General features: G+C 46.8%; 2 protein-coding genes across 6 annotated transcripts in view; one reads left to right on the forward strand and one right to left on the reverse strand.

The window, feature by feature from the left end:
- LOC135914203 (ileal sodium/bile acid cotransporter-like) overlaps positions 1–13,352 on the reverse strand; it is a 263,412-nt gene that overhangs the window by 107,847 nt on the left and 142,213 nt on the right. The window lies entirely within an intron of this gene.
- The window catches only part of LOC135914204 (uncharacterized), a 45,921-nt gene that overhangs the window by 24,561 nt on the left and 8,008 nt on the right, over positions 1–13,352 (forward strand). Inside the window, exon 1 of one of the 3 annotated variants that reach the window (XR_011508082.1) lies at positions 4,074–4,376. The exons of the other annotated variants lie outside the window; for them this stretch is intronic. The gene's annotated coding sequence lies outside the window, so the exon portion shown is untranslated. Of the gene's footprint in view, positions 1–4,073; positions 4,377–13,352 lie in introns of those variants that run through there. 3 annotated transcript variants of the gene reach the window in all.

A 13,352-nucleotide genomic window follows, 5' to 3' on the forward strand; every position in this document is an offset into this window, starting at 1 on the left:
GGCTGCTGAGCACGAGGTCGCGGGATCGAATCCCGGCCACGGCGGCCGCATTTCGATGGGGGCGAAATGCGAAAACACCCGTGTGCTTAGATTTAGGTGCACGTTAAAGAACCCCAGGTGGTCAAAATTTCCGGAGTCCTCCACTACGGCGTGCCTCATAATCAGAAAGTGGTTTTGGCACGTAAAACCCCAAATATTATTATTATTACATTACTAACAACGCTAATCGTACTCTTGGTTACTTTCGCCAAAACGTTCGCCAAGTGCCACCACACTTTAAACTAGAGCTATATCAAATATTAGTCCGCCCAAAGCTCGAGTACGCTTCTGCCGTATGGGACCGAACTCACTCAACGTCAATTGACACCTTAGAATCTGTCTAGAACCGTTTAGCTGAATTTATACTCAATAATTATGCTCGTACTGCCAGTGTCACCTTGATGAAATGCACTCTTAACCTTCCACCCTGGTAATGAGAAGAAATATTTCCCGTCTCTTGCCTTTTCATAAAATTTTCTTCCATAATAAAGTACTATGATAGGAATTCATCTCAGAACCTGCTTACTTTTCATCACGTGTTGACCACCCAAATAAAGCAGCCATCCCTTAGTGCCGCACTAATCTCTTTTTACATTCTTTGCTTCCGAAGCCAAGTAGAGAGTGGAATCACCTTCCCCCCTCCATCGCTGCCACTGAGGAGCAAGCGTTGTTCAAGTAATTACTGTACACTTTCTGATGTAGCTGCAAACTAATGTTCTACAGCGAAGCTGTTTAAGCGGACCCTGTGCCGTCGTTGTCGGAGTTCGCCAAAACTATCACCATCAGCAATGGCTCGAGCGTGGTCGTCTTCTTCCACAGCTGGCTCGTTGGCGCCCTTCAGCGCTACCGCGCTCGTGCCACTGCTCCCGCGTTCGTTGTCGTCGTCTTCTTCCACAGCTGGCTCCCTTGCCACTCGTCATTCCAGCGTAGAATTTCACCTCTTCTGTCGTCGTAATGGGGAGGCCGCGTTTACGGGGGTGTGAGCCATTGCTTAAGGGGGTATGAGCCATTCATTGTCTTACGTGTCGGACATATTTAATTTTGAAGCAATTTAATTTTGAAGAATTGCAAGCTGCAATGCCGGGCGGATGCTGCTAACCACGCCACCGAACAAACTTGAGACATCGAACGCAAGCGACAACAGCGGACTGCGGGCATACCGTCACTGACGTCGTTCTCTCCGTCACAGCCGAACGTGTGTTTAATCTTATTAAAAAACACAAGGACGTCAGTAAACCAATTCAACCAATCGTCAAAACGATTGCAGCGCCCGGATCTCCAATAGTGTGCCTTGCAGCCAATATACGGAGCTTTGGATTAGTGTGTCCGCACATTCCATCCCAGCTACAATTATGGGAAGACTCCTGATGAAGAAGCTGCCTACCACGAGCGTCAGCGAGAGTTGGCTCGTGAACGGTCTTTTCGTCGTAGGGCCTGCCTCACGCGTAAAACACTGGGAGAACCGAAAGAAAGCTCTGCTAGAACATGCTCACCACGCGAAGCACACAAAAACGAAAATCCTCACGCACTGGAAGGGGCGGGGATTTTTTCTCTTTGAATCTTTGCTGTTGTTTTGGTTTGTATTTATATTGTACCCATCCCGTCTGTAACGCCCTCCCTGTGGGTCACGGCGCAGAGCTGATAAGAGTGATTGCTGGGCTGCCTTTGAATTACAGAATATAGCCCAGTGATTTGGTGACTGTGTCTGCACACACAGCACTGAGCTACCGATGGAGGCAAGTTCGGACCCTGTCGATGTTGTGACATGGCTGATCTTGAACTTCTTGCAGATTGACATCGACGGAATAACGACCGCACCAGTACAGCTGGTTAGAGTCAAAGGGTCATCTATAAATATGTGAGCTCGATTGGAGTAGGAATCATGCAGCAGATGTAGAGCGGTTTGATTCAGGGCACAGGTCGGCAAGTCGAACTTCTTTCCAACTCCTGTAATGGAGAGCCGCACTTGTGGTTGCCGGAGACACCACAAAGGACAATGTGATCTTACTGCAGGCGTGACATCGGATGGAAGAGAGGATCGGTAGTAGGACAATGCTCGAAAAAGTTGCGTCTGGTCTACATTCCGAAAGAGACGCAAGCCATTGAGACTGGAGCCGAGAAAAGCAAGTTGCGGAGATTTTCCGAATGATTTGCAGGACATTGGATCGAGCTGACAATTAACGAGGTTTATTACCTTCATTGAGATATGTACAGATATGTGCTAGTGATACTCTCTGCTGTACCGTCTGGTAAGAACAGCTGCTTGTGGCACGCCTTGCAAGTGGCTTCCCCGGACTCTGCTTCCTTCTCACCACTCCTCGAGCTGCGTCCCTGGTCGAAGTGCCGTTCACTGCACGGGGGAGGGGGGGGGGGGGGGCATGCATGGACGGTGTTGTCTGTCTTCCTTGCGTTCCTCCGTCTATGGTGGTTTCTTCCATTTAATGTACCACAATTGTCGACTTTCGCATTGGCCACAGAACCTTGATAACGTTTACTACTATGTTGCCAGGAGCTTTGTGCAAGCGGCCTCCGGCATCGTTTACCGGCGACGCCGAAACTGCGCGAGTCGCTTTCGTTGCTCACTTATACCGATGTTGAAATAACCCTAAATTATTTAGCACCCATAATCATTTTCGCGAGAATCATTACATGATGGCAAAAGGAGCTTGAACGTGTGCGCTGTAACGAACACTTGTTGAACGGGCGACCCTTCAATGTCTTCGTTTACTCGCGGCTTACGTGTCGGAACGCCGCGAGAACGATTGCCCGACGTTGTGTTAACGAGGATAAATACGTACACGTGCACCAAGCGCATTCAGCCGTGCAAGATTATTGCAGCACTTCTGTTGCTACACTTGACATTCCGTTGCCGATAATATACGAAAAACGTTAAGGAGAAGTCAGCCGAGCTTAGTTTTAACTACCTTGGCGTAGGGTGTGCCACGCAGACGCACGCCTTGCACGATGATGCTATTTAAAAGGTAGCCTAATACAAGCCAATCCGTGGGCTACGTCTCATCAACAGTATCACTAGATCGAATAAGAAAGTATTTGCCCCTATTTTTCTTTAGCCATATTACGGCGGTAAATGCGAAGTCAACATATCCATACCTAGCTGTGAAGCTTTCTTGGACTGGCCTGTTTCTTGGACTGCTGTCAGTTGCTGAAGATAGTGGTTGTACTTCACACATCCACGTCCACGGCGTACGAGCAACGAAGTGTGATTCATTTTGTATGGAGCAAGGGACCAACGCCCCATCGAAATCCGCAGGGATTAAATGCATGCCACGTATGGGGAAAGGTGTCTCGCTTTTAGAAGCGTGAGGTGGTAGTGTTGTGAGTTCGCAAAAGGTCGTGAAGGCATGTGTGACAATGAGCGTTCGGGGAGGCCGCGCGCGTCGCTGACTGACGACAACGTTCCTGAAATTTCGTGCTGCGATGAGATGAATGTTTGAACCGCTTTGGAGACTATGTGGAAAAATAGTGTAAGGTACGTAGAATAGCAGGTATATTTGTAGTTACCAGTATGTACCTTATTTTGGCTAATAAAAAATAGGGGCAATGACTTTCTGGTTTACCCCCGTATTTGGATATCATCGATGTTCTTTGAGGCAACAGAGTTATTTAACATAGCGCTGTCTCTGTGCTGAGGTTACAGTGCTCTACGGCTAACGCTATACCGCACGGCCACTACTTTTTAGTTTAGTCCTTTTGATGTCTAAAACTTTACTAAATAAGATAAATTGCTGCAAACACTGGGATTGCTTTAGAGCACATAGGGCATAACAAATCCGGTGTGAACGAAAATTCTCGTCATTTGGAAAGAAACAATGAGGTGTTGCTGGGCACTTGTGGTGGTGCTACTGGTAAAACACCCTGGAGCGTTGGCGGCTTGGCAGACGGCACAAATGCATTTTGTATTTCGCGCAGTGGACAAAAGTGTATCCAGGTGCGCAGTACCTTGGATCTAGGTGAATTCGGGCCAGTGGTTCACACCGTAGTACCTCACATGTGGGTTGTCTCGCAGAATGGAAGACGACGAAGTGGCTGTTGAACACATCACTGTTTTGGTCTGTCTGGAATATTCTAGAATTTCTGCTGGAAGACGACGCTCCCTTTTTCGGTGATAGAAGTGGGATCGGTCGAGCGCCGTCCAGACCTGCCGGCGTCTGCGGTAGCTACTCCAAGGAAGAGGAACTGCACTCGGAGCCAAGCTGAGAGCGATGACACCGAGCTGTACTCTCTCTCGAGCGTCGCCACTTCGGACGCTGAAGGCTTCGAGGCTTACACACGCCGAAGAGCAAGAAGACGGAATGTCAGCGGGTGCTCCACCTCAAGTAAGTCGACTGTGACTCCTACGCCGAGAGCTCCAGAGCATACAGTTCTCCTTGTTCCCGAGATGGCTACGGACAATCTCAACTCACTCAATAGACAGGCCATCCTTGTTTATCATGGAGGCTCTCGCTCGAGACGAGATAGACGACGTCAGAATTAATAACCGCAGGAATGTCCTCGCTGTCGATAACCGAAGCGCCTAGGATTCGTTGAAGGAGATTACGCAGCTAGATAACATGAAACATCAAGGTGCGCTGCCACATTCCACAGAGCTTGGAAACCACTGCAGGTGTGGTTTACAACAGCGATGTCTCAATCTGCGACAGTGACCTGCCTATTTTGATTAAAACGACAGATAGCATTGCCATATTACAAGCTCTTCGTATTGGCAAATCAACTTGCGTGAAGCTCGATTGCCTACCATCGCATGTGAAGGTCGGCCATTTTCGCCAGACTGTACGACCTTTCGTCCCCAAGCCCCTAGTGCGGAATTGACAGAGAATTGGTCACGTGAGTGCTGTCCGTAAGAACCCGGACATATGCTCATGGCATTTCGAGTCGCAAGTTGACATTTGTAGTTTAACGGACTTGGAATTGCTTCAACTGCAAGGGTGCGCACGATGCGACTTCGAAAGATTGGCCGTTCCAGAAAAATGAATAGATGATCTTGAGGCAGATGGTTAGAGACCATTCGGTACATAAAGAAGCCGCAACTAAAGTGAGACGCCGAAGTTCCTGGCACCGCAAGTCCAGAAAGTACAGTGGTAGTTCTAAAAAGTGCACAATCCGGCGAAGACTCCGGAGCACATAATGCTATTGCAATATACTCGCTCAGGTTTAGTGTAAGGCCTGCAAGATTTTTTGAGGAAGTCTCCATTACACGGCACTGATCACAGGACACAAGTCATTGTGAGGGCTTCTTTTTCAAACATGATTCACGATAACACGGGGAAGGCAGGAAATAGAAATTCAAGACGATGAGCAAAACGAGAGCAAGGTAAAAGCGGGAGCCAAGGTTTCGTCACGAAGACTTGCCTTTTTCAAGGCGACATGAAAAAGACAAGTCCACTTGTCGAAACATTGGCTCCTGCTTTCAGCTTGGTCTCGTTTTGCTCATCGTCTTCTTACACATTGACATAGATGCGGGGAAACTGCGTGGGTATTAACGGCAGGTAGGATGTGATGAGGCTGCCAAATAGGGCACATTACAATGACGACCTAATGCACTTGTTTATACACGCTATGGATATCACGTATCTTGCGCTCATAAGCCAAAACACCTATCTACATATGTGCCACCACTTGAAACCGTCGAATCGCATCGGAAACGCTCGGTCATAGTAGATACTGCAACTAAGGAAGTGCCTCTTTTGTCCTTCTTCGTTAATAATCTTTACAAACTTAGGTATAAGTTCATTTTATTTACAGCCGCAGAACGCATGTTCAAGGTGGTAACTTAACTTCGGCTGCTAAACACGCATTGATACATAATTTGTGCCCACATTACCATATTAACTGGCATCATGCTCACGCGTTCTTCTGCGGAAAATTGATGTGAAGTTGGGGGGTGCGATAACAACGCGGGGAACATTTTCGGAGAGACAGCTCTAGGTGCTAAATGGAAACATGAAAAATGAACTGGTTGTAAATCAGGGGGGGGGGGGGATCCTCACGCCAGCCATTGTAAGCTCAAACAAAACCTTACTTTCCAATAAAAACACAGGTTCTACACAAGCAGGAACTGTCCAGGCCCTTTACTTGCAGACGGTGGCTGAACCTAGTATCACTAAACGAGTAAAAGTGATTCTAGTCCGACCTACTAGGAGTCGATGTCAACACCGATGTCGCTGAGCGCTACTCATCATTAGGTGCGTTATCACTGTCACTGCAGCAATTTTTGAGTGTGCGATGATTACACGAAGAAAAAAAATTCAAATTTTTTATGGCCAATATGGCGTGTGTGAGCATTATATGAGTAAATACGGCATTCGACTTGAAAGCGGTTGGTTGAATGGTAGTGAAAGGTTATTTACCGTCTTGACTGCCAAACGTACCGTAGCATCTAGTATTTTCAGTACTTGTGGAACACAGGCTTTGGAAGGATACGTCCGACAATGTAGCACATAATTAAACGCTATTTCGAACGCGTTCGCGCACAAATTCTTCGTGTCATTGTAGTCGCACAATATTCTAAGCTAGGTGAACCGTAATGAACGATATCAATAAAAGAAGTTTACCTCCCAGTTGCTCTCGAGTCAGTAGGTGATATTAGTCCTCGATGAAGGTGCCTTCACGGGCTCCATATTAATTCACTCCTCTCCGATATCATGGATTCCGGCTTGGATTCCCTGATATAGTAGATGCGAGACCTACCTAAAACCAGAGGCCACTATTGCATTTTACAAATAAATACGTTTTCACCACCACCACCTAGTTTCTCCCACTGTGAGGGACGCGGCCGAGCTGTCATCACATGATCATATCAAGAACGTCCCGTCGGCGGCAGCGCCGGCATCTCCAATAGTGATGGAGGAAAGAAACAATATAGGAGAGTCCCTGGAGTAATTTTAGGTCGCAACTCTTAGGCGCCCGGTACTGCGGTGAGCGTCGGCGTTGTCCTACGGCGTAACCGAGCGAACGAGGACAGCGAGCGATGAAAGCGAACGCGGACCCCAGCGCGGGATGAAAAATTATGCGAGAACGAAGCGGCGCGAGGAGGAAAGTGAGTGGAAGATGCAGCGGATCCATGAGGCGGAAAGCGGAGGAGGGTGTGGCGAAAGCGTGAAAAGAAAAGCATAGTGCCGCGTAAGGCTTGCGACTACCGCTAAGAGATGGCGCCAGAGGAGCAGGCCGCACGATACCATATATGGAAACAATTAATCAGCGCGAAAGCGACGGAAGACACAGAAGGACACTGGGTGAGCGGGGTCTAACTGAAATTTATTGAACAAAACGATCGAAAAAGAAAACAAGTAAAAAACCAACTACCTGCTTGCGCAAGAAATTTAACTCTTGTGGCTTAGATTCTAGGTGACTGATTTTTTTAAGATTCCACAAGTCACGTGATTCCACCTGAATTCGATTTCCTGCCCACGCATGTAGTTGGTTTTTTCATGTTTTCTTTTTCGAGCGTTTTGTTCAATAAATTTCAGTTGTTAGACAGCGTTCGTCATGTATCCTCCTAACCCTCTGCCTTCCGTCCTTTTCACACTGATTAATTAAGCATGCATCCTTTCCAACTGGCCCGTCTTTCTAACTTGCTACATATATGGAAACAACGCGCGGCGTGAGCGAAGGTCTGTCTGCGGCGGCTGCTGTGAATGGCGCCCACGCGTCACCCACGCGCTGGCTCTCGCGATCTCCCGATTAGGGAGGCATGCGCGTCACACTTCGCTCCGTTTGCAATGTGCCGCCCCAGCCAATACATTGTGAAATGAAAACACGTATAGAGCTGCGCTCAAATTTCTCATTAGGGAGTAACGAAATCGTCGATGATTTTTTTTTTTTGAAGCTGGCTGGGAAGGCTCTGGCCACTTTGGTAGCCAACCCTGCCCCTCGACATCTTTCTGTTCTTTCTGTCGCGTCTTCCAGTTCGCCGCGCTGGTGTGCCGCGCAACCGAGTTTTCGTTGCAATGGTTCCAGGACGCAGTGTCAAAGGAAACTTACTGCAAACGCACGTTATGCGTGTCAGCTCCGTTCGCTGTGCAAACGCAGATGCGCCAACAGCCGCATGACGTTTGAGAATCCAGCGAGCGTTCACTCTCTTTAATAGGGGACTGAGACGCAGTTCCTATGCGGACGTTGCCGTTGGACCACCAGTCTCAGTGCTCATTTACGAAAAAGACGCGTTATTTCTGCCCGCCTCCTCACATTATATATGCTCCACTACTGGCATGGAGGAAGGAAAGCATAGGACAGGTGTCGACCAGTCTACAGCTGTGTTGAAGAATGTGGGGCAGAAACTAAAGGCACACTGGAGAGTCTGGCGTTGTTTATCGATAGGCCATTTACAGAAGCAAAGGTCTTGGGAGCCTGGCCTCTCCAGTCATGAGCCCAGAAAGCCATTCGAACTCTTCTACAGTACCTGAAGGCGACAGACTTGAGTGCCCGACTGGCTTAGTGCATGTGAAAGTGCGATAAAGACACGTCCATTCTCTCTTTCTTTCACTCCCCCATCCTCCTCCCCACGTGCAGGGCATCAAACTGAAGTCTAGTTCCTCCCCAAATGCACTAAGCCAGTCGGGCACTCAAGTCTGTCGCCTTCAGGTACTGTAGAAGAGTTCGAATGGCTTTCTGGGCTCATGACTGGAGAGGCCAGGCTCCCAAGACCTTTGCTTCTGTAAATGGCCTATCGATAAACAACGCCAGACTCTCCAGTGTGCCTTTAGTTTCTGCCCCACATTCTTCAACACAGCTGTAGACTGGTGGACACCTCTCCTAAGCTTTCCTTCCTCCATGCCAGTAGTGGAGCCCAAGGACAAAAGGTATGTCGCACGCTGAGTGACTTAATTTGTCATAACACAGAACTCGCTAGAGCTCAGTCTTATTATGGTAGATGAGATCATGTTTTGTGCTAGGTGTACGATTAAATGGAGTCTAACTGTAGAGGCTGGAAGCAGCACGCCTGCGTTTACTCCTCCATTGCACTAATATATAAAAATTTTTTTTTCTTTAATCTGTCACGCAGAAAACTGCTTAAACCCTTGGATCTGTCGAAATATTTTACACGCAAAACGAAGGCTAAAAGACTAAAAACGAAAAAGGGAGAAATGCAGTGCTAATTCAGAGCCTTCATTTGAGCGTATCAAGTGCGCTATCATCTGCCAGACAAAGGTATTTCTCTGTTACTTTACCCACATTTATGAAAACAAATCCGGACAGGTTTTGGCGTTGCATGAGAGACCCCAGGCTTCACATTGATAAGTTAGGGCACGAAGGCACTGCAATCACTCATCCCACGATTATAGCTCAAAAGTTGAATGAATATTTTCAATGTTTTTTCGCCATGTGATGCCGAGCCACAACGACCTCATTCTTCCTTGTTTTGCGACGAACCATATTTAATATCGTACGAAGGCATTTTGTCTTTGGTACTAAGGCTTAAAAAAATCATCTGGGGGTCCGGACAGTATTCCTATGCCTTCCTGCGCCGACATGCTGAACCGATCTCTCATATCTTGACAACCATATTTAGTCTATCTTTGACCTCTGCCATTTGCTTGATGATTGGCGCGTGACGCGGCTGACAGTGATTCACAAGAAAGGCGAGCTTCTGCATCCCCAGAAAACTACAGACCCATTTCCCTAACTTCCACTTGCTGCAAAATACTAGAACACGTTATCGCTCACTTTATTAACAAATTTCTTGAAGCTGAAAATTTAATTTCTGAATTCCAGCATGATTTCCGTAAGGGGTTATCAACTAATACGCAGCTTGTAACCATTATTCACGAATTGGCACTGGCTTTGGATTCTTTGGGACAGGATGACATGTTACTGCTAGATTTTAGTAAGGTGTTCGACCGCGTACCGCACGGAAAACTTGTCAGAAAACTTCAAAAGTCCGGTCTTCCAGATATTATAGTTAACTGGATAGGATCATATCTTGCCAATAGAACTCAATTCGTATATATCAATGGTTTCTCCTCTACATCCTTACTTGTTACCTCTGGCGTACCCCAGGGCAGCGTACTGGCCTCATTCTGTTTTAAATATATATCAATGACATTACTTCGGCTATAGATCCCAGTGTTCACATTCGGTTATTCGCGGATGACTGCGTGATACTTCGTAGGGTGGTGTGGCACGAAGATCAATCCAGTTTAAGTAACAGTCTTGCAGGTATTACCGAATTGTGTTCAGAATGGTCGATGAAGTTAAATTCAGAGAAAACTGTGCTACTACGTGTAATGAACAAAAAAAAAATCCTGTCCACTTGACCTACGCTATAAACGCTTCTCCGATAAGAGAAGTCAGTGACTACAAATATTTGGGAGTTACCATAAGCAATACCCATTCCTGGTCCAGGCATGTCGATGGCGTTTGCGCGTCTGCAACCCGCAAGCTTAGTTTCTTAAGACACAAGTTGAAATCTACGCCTCCTGAGCTCAAACGTCTAGCTTTCAACACTTTAATTTCACTGAAATTAGAATATGGAAGCGTTGCATGGGATCCATTTTACAATAAACATAAACATAAATTGGAAATGGTGCAAAGGCGTGCTGTTGGTTTTATTTTCAATAAATTTAGGTCCACTGATTCGCCATCAACACTTTTGCGCGAGAACAGCATTCCCACGCTGGAGCATCGAAGAAAAATCGCAAGGTTAAGATTCCTCTACAACCTATGTGACGGGTCACTGCGCCTTGACTCGCGAAAGTATATTCAGTCGTTTGCTGCACGCGCATCTCGTCACCGTCATTCTCGCAACTTACTTCCATATTGGTCTCGCACAAACATTTTCAGATATTCATTTTTTCCACGCACATTCCAGGAGTGGAATGCCTTGTCTTCCAGTGTCTTTTTACCAGATACGGTCACTGCGGTTGAGCATTGCTGTGTCCGCCCTTTAAATATGGTGGGGAGTCTGTTCTACCTTGTTATTATAACGTCCTAGCTTGTTATTGTAATGTGTTCATCCATTCTTGTTCTATGCGAGTGCCGTTTTGTTTTTGATATGTTTGGACAGTGAAAAACTAATATTGTATTGTCTGTAAAGAATCCCACCTGCTTGGTCTCATTTAAGACCGCAGTATACCTGTAAATAAATAAATAAATAAATAAATAAATAAATAAATAAATAAATAAATAAATAAATAAAAATTTGTGAAATGAGCCATCGCTTAGTCTCATCTCTTGATGAGGGCAAAAACATTATGTGTGTTTCGTTGTTATTATTGAGATCAGCTCTGTTTTTGACGCTGTAAGGCCTACTGAGGCGATACCGAGCCCTAGATGTGGTTAGATCTCAACTTTATAGATGGCGCCACAGCATTAGCTCTGATGATATGCCGAAGATTCGGAAGGCTCGAAAAGCCCAATTGTCCACTGCATCATCAATTTACTACTCCGCCCTGCTCTTGTGCGGTGCGTGATGACGGTGACGAGCAAACGCCAACTAGACGCCGAGCCGGACTATGCGGCGCCGGAGAACGTGCTCAGAGGGGCATTCATCCCGGCCGTTAGATAAACAAGCTGCAAAGAACTGCTGAGAAAATATATTGTCGATGAAGCGAAGCCTCACTGTAACAATAATGTAAACGTGGTTTATGGTTAGAGCGCCAAAACATATGCTGCGTCAACGCACCAGGGGTGCGTGCATCGACAGGAAGGCGAGCTGACGCGGATGGAACGCTGCAATCGATGCACCCTCACAACAACGAGCACGCACGGGATCAAGTATTTACGCACGCAAACGCGGCTGGAACGCTGCCAGCGATGCCCCTTCGTGGCTTCGGGAGAGAGAGAAGTGGTTCTTTATGGAGAAGAGAAAGGTAAACACTGTGTTCTGCGGCTCTTGAAGGAACACGGCTCAGTGCCAAACTTCGGGAGGCATTCATCGGAAACGCCCTCTCTCCTTGAAGAGAGCCGGTGCAGGGCACCGGTGCAGTATATTATGTCTGGGCTTCGATTACGTCTTTCGTTCCGACGAAAATCCGACCGGATCACGGGCGCATGCGCACTAGTTTGGAACCTTCCGCAATATCACCGCTAATCTATTAAATATCACTGCTAGCCGTTTGTAACACCATGTGCCAGCAGTACACCAATCACAGATGCGAAAAAGTAGAAAAAGCGAGTAAGTGTGAGAGCGAGGAGGATGGCGGCAAGATGAAAGCAATGGCGCTACTTTGGAATATTTTTTTCTAGGGACCTTACTCATCCAGGGACAAGTAGAAGCTGGCGATCATTCTGTATCCACACAAGGGCTGAAGAAGAGTAGATAATTGGGCTACAGTTGGTTTTCCATAATTGAACTAGTAACTTTGCGCAACAAGTACCGCAGAGACAAGGAAGGTGGACAAAGACAATCGAAAAAGACAAGAAGATGGTCAGTCAGGTCGGTGTGAAGGTGTGCTTTTTTTTCGGCACTGGAAAAGCTAGATCGTCTGTGTTGGCTAACTGACCCTGGCTATGAAAAACCACGAGAGAAGAAGCACCAGAGCCCTCCCATTCTGTGCGCAGAAGGACTGGTTTACAGTCTACCACTGTGGCGTGGCCGAAATTACATTGCCTCGACAGGCCGCTCTGTAAATGACCGGTTAAGAGAGCCCAATCAAAACGTTATGCGTTACAAAGACGGGCACTTGTCAACACATTGCAATGACTGTGGTTGCTTCATGATATATTTTAAGGCCACCCCTATCGCTCTATAGGGTACACGGTTTTACGGTGATCCGCTCACTTTCTCTCTCTCTCTCTCTCTCTCTTCCGCTCTTTCTGTTTTTATCCCCATACTTTCTCCCCCCGTGCAGGGTAGCCAACCGGAACTACCTCTGGTTAACCTCCCTGCCTTTCTTTGCATACTTTCTCTCTCTCTGCAGCATAATCAGCTCCCGCAAAGATAAATGTACGCATGAAATTATAGAGGCAGAAGCAATAAGCAGCGAAGGTGCCGAGTGTGTCAGCACATCACCTGTTTCGTTCTCGAGCAAGAACAAAACTGTTTCTTAATCTCAACATTAAGATAAATAGGGCACGTCACGTGATTGTACGATGCTGTGTATACATAAACACGTGAAATTTTCAATAAAGGTAAGTTGCTAGAGCACTTCCGTATGTCTGTGTACTTTACTCTGTCCTTGTCTTCCAAGCACACCCGCAGCACAGTGTTTCCTCTGTATAGCGTTTTGACGCGGTTAGCTGGCAGGCAAAATTTTCTTTCGCCACAGCCGATATTAGGTAGTACGTGCTTCACAACGTAAAGCTTCGAGCTGGACTTTGATATGGTCTGTTATTTCGCTTTCAAGAAATACGAT

This window comes from Dermacentor albipictus, chromosome 1 (genome assembly GCF_038994185.2).
Source record: "Dermacentor albipictus isolate Rhodes 1998 colony chromosome 1, USDA_Dalb.pri_finalv2, whole genome shotgun sequence".
Lineage (NCBI taxonomy): Eukaryota > Metazoa > Arthropoda > Arachnida > Ixodida > Ixodidae > Dermacentor > Dermacentor albipictus.